This window comes from Balaenoptera ricei, chromosome 12 (assembly GCF_028023285.1).
Source record: "Balaenoptera ricei isolate mBalRic1 chromosome 12, mBalRic1.hap2, whole genome shotgun sequence".
Taxonomy (NCBI): domain Eukaryota; kingdom Metazoa; phylum Chordata; class Mammalia; order Artiodactyla; family Balaenopteridae; genus Balaenoptera; species Balaenoptera ricei.
Genome location: NC_082650.1, coordinates 45,235,437 through 45,242,970, shown reverse-complemented (window position 1 = coordinate 45,242,970; position 7,534 = coordinate 45,235,437). Strand labels below are relative to the sequence as shown.

The window sequence follows — 7,534 nt, the reverse complement described above, 5'->3', positions numbered from 1 at the left end:
CTGCAAGTAGCGGATGGGGGGTGGTCCTTCTTTAAGCCAAGATCAAAATTGAGAGTTAACAGTGGGAACTCTGCAACACAAGAGCCTTCGCACCCACACAATGCAGGATAAACATCCTTATGATGACCGCCAGGGATGCCTTCCTCGCCACCGTAATGGTGAGCAGGAGGGTGCTGCAGTAAGACACCACCATGGGCTATTTGAGTGAAAAACAACAACGAGTGAGAAATAATAAACTGTATTTATAAGCATATATTCCATTATAAAAGTGTTAAACTTAAGTTATGGCACTTGCATCACTTAGCAACATATTTAGGTTAACTGGTAAATGTAATTTCCTTGGAATAAATAATGTTATTTGCATCACATTTTTTTTTTTTTTTTTTTTTTTAAGGAAGAGGTCCAGAGTGCTCTGGAGGGACTTACAGGTACTAGAGCTCTACAGCAACATGCTCCCCTGTGACCTCTCCTTTTCTTTTTTAATATTTATTTATTTATTTATTTATTCATTTATTTATTTATTGGCTGTGCAGGGTCTTAGTTGCAGCACGTGGGATCTTTTAGTTGTGGCATGCAGAATCTTTAGTTGTGGCATGTGGGATCTAGTTCCCTGACTAGGGATCGAACCCAGGCCTCTTGCATTGCGAGCACAGAGTCTTAGCCACTGGACCACCAGGGAAGTCCCTGCATCACATATTTTTAAGAAGGATACCCTCCCCCCTGCCAAATTGTACACAGTTTCCCTATTCTCTGCAACTATCTTCTCCAAGATGTTGGGGATCTCCCATGTCTGTGTCCTAATTTGCAGATAGTTGGAGAATTCTCAAGAGCTGCAAATCATCCTTTGCTGGTTCAACAAACTGATTTCCTTTTCTTCAATTAGTTAAGAAAACTCAGTCCACCTACAGACAACAAATACCTATTTTTGCAAACATTTTCCAATTTCTGTACACATACACTCACTTACACACTCCTGCTTCCACCTAATTTCTACTTCAAATGTGCAAGGAAGTTCTAAGGAAATATGACACAGATAGAATGATAAAGTCATTAATTCCATATGGTTACGTGTGTGCACTAATGCACACGAGAAATTCCAGGTAGGAGTAACAGCATCTAAATCAGGGAGCTGGCATTGAGTTGAGTGATAAGAAAAACAATGGAATCAGCTTCTGGTAACTTGGGAATTGCCCATGTCAGCATCTTCACTCTACAGGTGAGGAAACTGATACCTGGAGACATGAAATCACCTGCCTCATGAATTCACACTGAACAGGCCCAAGAGTTTAGATGGTTTAAGTCTGCCATAGTAAAGTGCTGAAAGGAAAAGATTATGAAAATCATTTAGGAAATCATTCTGTCAAGACAGTACAAAGTACAGTAATTCCTTCTACAAGTATCTATTCAGCAACTAATATATTCAAGTAATTATGTGACTTATGAAAACATGATTGAATACCCTGCACCAAAGAAAAGATAAGATAAGCTCAGAAGGGACTTCCCTGGCGGTCCAGTGGCTAAGACTCCGCACTTACAATGCAGTGCGGGGTTCGATCTCTGTTCAGGGAACTAAGATCCCACATGGTGCACGCACAGCCAAAAAAAAAAAAAGAAAGAAAAGATAAGCTCAGAAGTAACTATAAGGCAGACTATAAACGCTGTGTATGTAAGTTAAGCCTCTCTACTTACTATCCCCACCTCAAGGCAATAACCCATTTTGGTAAGGGAGATATTATAATATAAGAAATAAAGTTGGGAAATCTCTGAAACTATGTACAAAACATTTAGATGCAGGGCAATTAAACATACCAGAACATAAGATAATGCATTCAAATTTACATACAGTTGCCAGGATAGATACTTAGTGCTATGTATAAAAATAATCTACATGTAAAGTAAAATTCCAAATACACATTTTCAAGGTGGAAAGTATGTACCTCTTGGTGGATGCTAGATTTTTGTTTTATAAACCAAGACTTTAGATTATGCATAGAAGCTAACCTGCCCTGGAAATTAATCCCTAAACAAAAGCGCATGCTCTTTTATTTTAAAAATATCTACCAAAGACCTGTAAGTTTAAGGTTCTTCAGAAAAGTATATGCCTTTTAATGCCTCAGAATGAGAGTTTAGAAAAAGATGACCAGGCCTTGGTGTAGGGCATCCTTTTATTGGAAGGAAGTTAGCAGAAATGGTTTTCTCTTATCTAACACATTTCACACTCTCTGACACAAGACTGCACCAAACTGCACTCGCCATGCTACAGCTTTCTTGTTTGGGAGGCGTTTTCGCACTTCCAGAAGCCAGGAGGTTATGTTGCTTCTAATAAGCCCTGCCCACTTGGACTTGTGTTGACTCAGAGCACCAAGGCCTGGAAAGGTTGATACAAAGGGCAATATGTGGGAGAGCTCCAGACTCACAGAGTGAAAGGATCTGATTAAAGATCCTCTATTTATGAAACATTATAAATACAGCATCTCATTTTGTCCTCACACAGGTCCTGTGAGATGTCAGGCAAGTATTAGAATTCCCACCTCACAGATGAAGAAACAGAGATCCTTGACTATGATTCCAAAAAGGTTAGGTTAGGGGCAAAACTAGAACTTGATTCGAGGCCTCCTGGCTGCAAAGCCTTTGTCCTTTCCACCACACCATATGTAAACCAAAGGCAAATTTTGGTCATGATAATATTTTTTACATTTGAAAAATACTTGAGTCTAATGTGCCAGAGTTTAGATGAATAAATCAAATTGGCACAAAAGAAGCATGCACTCTCTTCTTAGCCAGGACATTTTCTTCAAGGTAAGGAACCAAGATATTTATGGATGGAACCCTTAATGAACAAGTTAATGTAAAATAAGTTGCTAATTACAAAGTACAGTTAATAAATCCAACAGGTAAAAACAAGTGTGAAACTTGAACCACAAAATGAACTTGAAACACAGCCCCTGTGTGAGAATGGACTGATGGTTCCTACTAGCCTGGAAAATGGAAATTGTTTGACTTTTTTATTTAAGAAGGAAAAAGTTGGACTCGAAGTGGACAAAGCTCTAGAGATAGATACGCTACCTAGAAGCCCTATTGCTGTCTGCTTTTTCACTGCTGAAACTTCACAGACACAAGAAGAAGTAGAGCAGAAACACCATGTAAATTATTGAAGGGATGCTGCCATTTCCTGAAGCAGCTGGGATAGTCTGTCCATAAAACATTAACATGACATTTCTGAGTTTTGACAGGTCATTTGGAAGAGAAAGGGTAAAGAATACACAAGCCCTTTGGTGGGAATGGAGACATTTGTTCTGATAAAAACAAACAAGCACCATGGCTGGTCTGCACGCCAGCTTCTACTGAAAAACAGAGAGAAAACATGAAAATTTAAAGCCCAACAGTGAAATGGATTAAACCTGATTTGTTCACTATAATATGAACAGGCAAGATTAGAAGCATCTAAAGCTTTTCTCTCTCCTTTTACTTCTTCAAGAAAGAAAGATGCTCTGCCTCCTGAACTATGCTCAGCATTTAATTTATGCCTCTAGTAAATAATTGAGCTGCATGCCCTTTGTACACAGTGAATTAATGTGTTTATCCATCGTGACCAGAGGGGAATAAAGGATAAAAAGTATTAGTTTCCTTAGCTGGCAAAAGGGCCATTCATTTTTCTAATAATGATTTTTCAGAGTACTGGCTTATAGGTAGGGCCCAACTTCCTTGCGTGAAGGCCATCATGAAGAATACTGGCAAAGAACCACCTGTCGAAACCAGAATCACCCCTAGAAACCAGAATCATTCCTTGGTTGTAGCCAATGAGGATCCAAAAAGTCCCCATCTTTAATAATAGCATATTTGTTGTGATAAACATACCACAATGCTCCGAGTATGAATTCATTATTCCCTAAGTCCATTTCTATATAAATAATCTTTGCACATATATACAAACCCAACCATGTTATACTTTCTCAAAAAAAGGTTAATTAATGCCACAATATCTTCCTTTAGAATACTGCCTATAAAAATACAAAATCAGGGCATTTATAAAAACAAACTTCAAGATATGGTGAAATAATTTTACAGATAAATGTCTTGCCATACTGGCATTAAACAAATGGGCACAGGGCAATGTGATTTTTCAAATTTTCTCCTTACACAAATATGAAAAGTAAGCCAAAGGAGAAAGATTACAAATAAGTGGGTTAGTAATGGTTATGGTATTAAAAACCAACATTCTATAGGGAAATTTTTTATTTTCCCTTTTGTAGTTTAACTCATTAATTAAAAACATAAATTGATAAACTCAATTAGGTTGATAGTTTCTCCATTTTAGTACACTTTTCTGAGAATGACCCCAAAATAGGTTCATGGGAGGTGGGATTATTCTGTAGATATTAACTTCCAAAAAGTCATCTATATACTCCAAGTAGCCTCAACTCTTTTAAATTACTTACTAAGAATCCAAAATTATTTACTTAGACTTTATGTAAAGTTATTTACATGATTTTTCTTTGCATAACACCTATTAATACACCAGCTTCGCAGGGTACGCCTTAGAAAGTGAAGCATTCAGAAGTTCTATAAGAAAGGAGATCTCATGAAAGTAGAGAGGAGAAGGACAGAGGAGGGGCCTCTAACTCTGACTGGTGGAGGTGGAGGGAGAGGGCAGGGTAGGGATGAACAAGGTACTTCACAGTGGAAGAAACTTCCATACAGAATTTTTGAACTTTGGTTAACTTTCCTTTCAGCTTGGCTGACCAAACTAAGCAATCTTAATCTTTTAAAGTCCACCTTCATATCCAGCCCTCTCTAGCTGTCCTTTTGTAATCCTTCCCCAATCTCCTTATGCTTTCTCAAGTTTTAATAACCAACATTACACACAAAATCCAGGGACAAATATCCCATATATGCATGGAAGATTATGTTCTCTATTATTCACAATTTATTCTTCGATGTTGCCAAGTATTTCATTGACATTATTTGTACTTAGCAGCACATCCATTCATCCAGCAAATATTTCCTAAGCACCTACCATGTGCCAGACCTTGTTCTCAGCACTCTGGATACTTCAGTGGGCAAAACAGACAGTGATCCCTGCCTTAGTAGAGCTGATATTTTATCAAAGAGAGACAGACAATAAGCATAATACAAAAGAAACTGTAGAGCAGTGAAAAAGTGATAAGCGCACAGAAAAAAAGAAAAGGTAGAACAGTGTAATGTGACTGAGACTGCTGAAAGTTGGAGAAGAAACACTGAGGGAATCAACCAGATTGATTATGATATATGTGTGTGTATATACATACATGAAATACACAAACTATACACACATATGTATAAATGGGATAATTTTTCTGATGTACTGCAGACTAAAGCTAGTATGGAAGCTCCAAGGTATAACTGATACCCTAGGCTCTTCTATCAGCCTGCCAGGCCCATGGCCCCAATTCTGAAGGTCACCTTGTGGTCACAAGATAGCCACTGTTCTCCATCTATCATGTCTACACACCAGGTAAAAGTAAAGATAAAGAGGCACAAAAAAGGCACTTGTCACTGAGTAAGTCCCCTTGGTAAAGATTCCTGCTTATAGCTCATTAACACCTATATCTAAAGGGAGGCTGAGAAGTGTTTTTTTTAGCTGGGTAGATAGACACCCATTGATATAACATTTCTTTTAATGAATTAAGAAAAGGGCAAGTGGATATTGGGTAGGCAACTAACAATTCCTGCCACAATAGTTTTAATATAAAGTTGTAATTAATCTTAGACCTCCTGTCTCTCTGAGAGTCTTAAACTAATAGTATAAATTTTAGTATTAAGTACTTAGGGTTTTTCCCTCCAGTTATTGCCTTAAACTTTCACACAAAGAACATAGTCATTTTTCCCACTCATATAGCCAGTTTACTTCTTGTTGAAGTCTTCTCCACTCTCAGCATTTTGCTCCCAGTCTTTCCTAATTGCTTGACTACCACAAATGTTTGATATTTTCCTTTAATAAAAAACATAGGAAAAGCTGTCATATTACTGTCTACTAAATTGATAACTGACTTTTAACAACAAATATCACTATGTAGTATGGAAATTTTCCATAAATTTCAGCATTAAATTTGTTAAAAGGAGGCAAAGTCTCAAGTTCAGTGACTCCCAGATATCTGGACCTTTATAATTAAGAATCTCCTCAGATGAATTTTGTCTAGCAGGAATCAGACATCTCCAGCCCAACTGTAACACTTTCTAATTTTCTTATTAAATGTTACTTTTTTATATCAACGTATTGGTTATAGGTATCATTACATTACTCTTATTTTACAAATCCTTGGGACAAATAAGAAAATAAATTTTTACTTAGATGTGTAAAACCAAAATATAACTGATAGTTTTCTCCTTTTCATTTTGGAGGAAGGAGAGAGAGAGCAAGGGAGTGAGTGAAAGAGAGAGAGCCATGGATACATAGATACATAGATGAAGATACAGAAATAGAGGAGAGGTGGAGATGCAGATGCAAATAGAGATGGAGATGGAGATAGAGAGCTATATCCTGACTACACTGCCCACTCTAGCTAAACGAGCTGTTGGTAAAAGGAAGAAGTACCACTGTTCATTAGAGTTTGACACAGACAAGCATGACGTGACATCGTGGCCACTAAGCTCTTGACTCCTTAACTATTTGTTAAACAGACCGAGATCCTTTGTTCTACCTACAGCCAATGTCATACCCTCTCCAGATACCACAGAAAGACTGAAAAGGAAAGGGAAAGGGCAAGAGATTCACAGAACCGATGAAGGTGAGAAATGGATATCAACACCGAAGGAAAGGGGAAAGAGAATTAAGAAAGAGATGAGAGAAGATGTAGAAGAGAAGATGGCAGAAGAGACCCAGGAAATTCTGGAGGGTTGAGTGATGTCTTCTTGTCACATTCCCCACTTCTTTTAGGAGGTGGGTTGTTTGATCTTTCAGTTTCTCCTGATCCTTTTTATTTCTTCTGGAGTAACCCCAAAAAACCAACTGTGAGAGAAATGGTGCTTCCAACTGAACAACAGTGACCAGAGCAATATTCCTGGGAGGCAGAAGAAATCAGTCAAGGACCAACCTCCCCAGATACTCGTCTAATTCCACCCTCCGCTTCTTCCCCCTGTTTTAAATAGCCGTACATGAAGCAGCCATAAACTGAGAGGAAAATGGCCGAAGGGTTCCTAGCAGCTGAGATAAATTTTCTCTCTCAGAAAAGCAAGAAAACGCAATGATCGAAGCCCTAAATTACAAATCAGAGACCACCTACCATCTGCCAACCTGCAAGTCACTCAACTTCCTACAAAATAGGACTAATTATTTTAATGAGCACATAACGTATGTCTGAAAAGCTCTTTAAAAGTATACACTATCGGTCCGTTTCTCCCCCAGTCTGGAAGGACATTGCTGTGGAGGTGAGAGGTGTCGCTTCCGAGTCCCTCGTTCGGATTCGCCTACCTGCCTCCGTCGCCTGCTCTCGGGTGGCCTTGGCGTTGAGTCGTCACCCTGCAACTCCGAGGTCGGCAGCTGGTAGCTCTCGCC

General features: G+C 38.5%; 1 non-coding gene across 1 annotated transcript; it reads right to left on the bottom strand.

Annotated features, from left to right (window-relative positions):
* Positions 1–606: 606 nt before the first annotated feature.
* On the bottom strand, positions 607–679 carry TRNAA-CGC (transfer RNA alanine (anticodon CGC)). Its single transcript has one exon. It is a non-coding gene; the product is annotated as a tRNA-Ala (tRNA).
* Between the last annotated feature and the right edge of the window lie 6,855 nt (positions 680–7,534).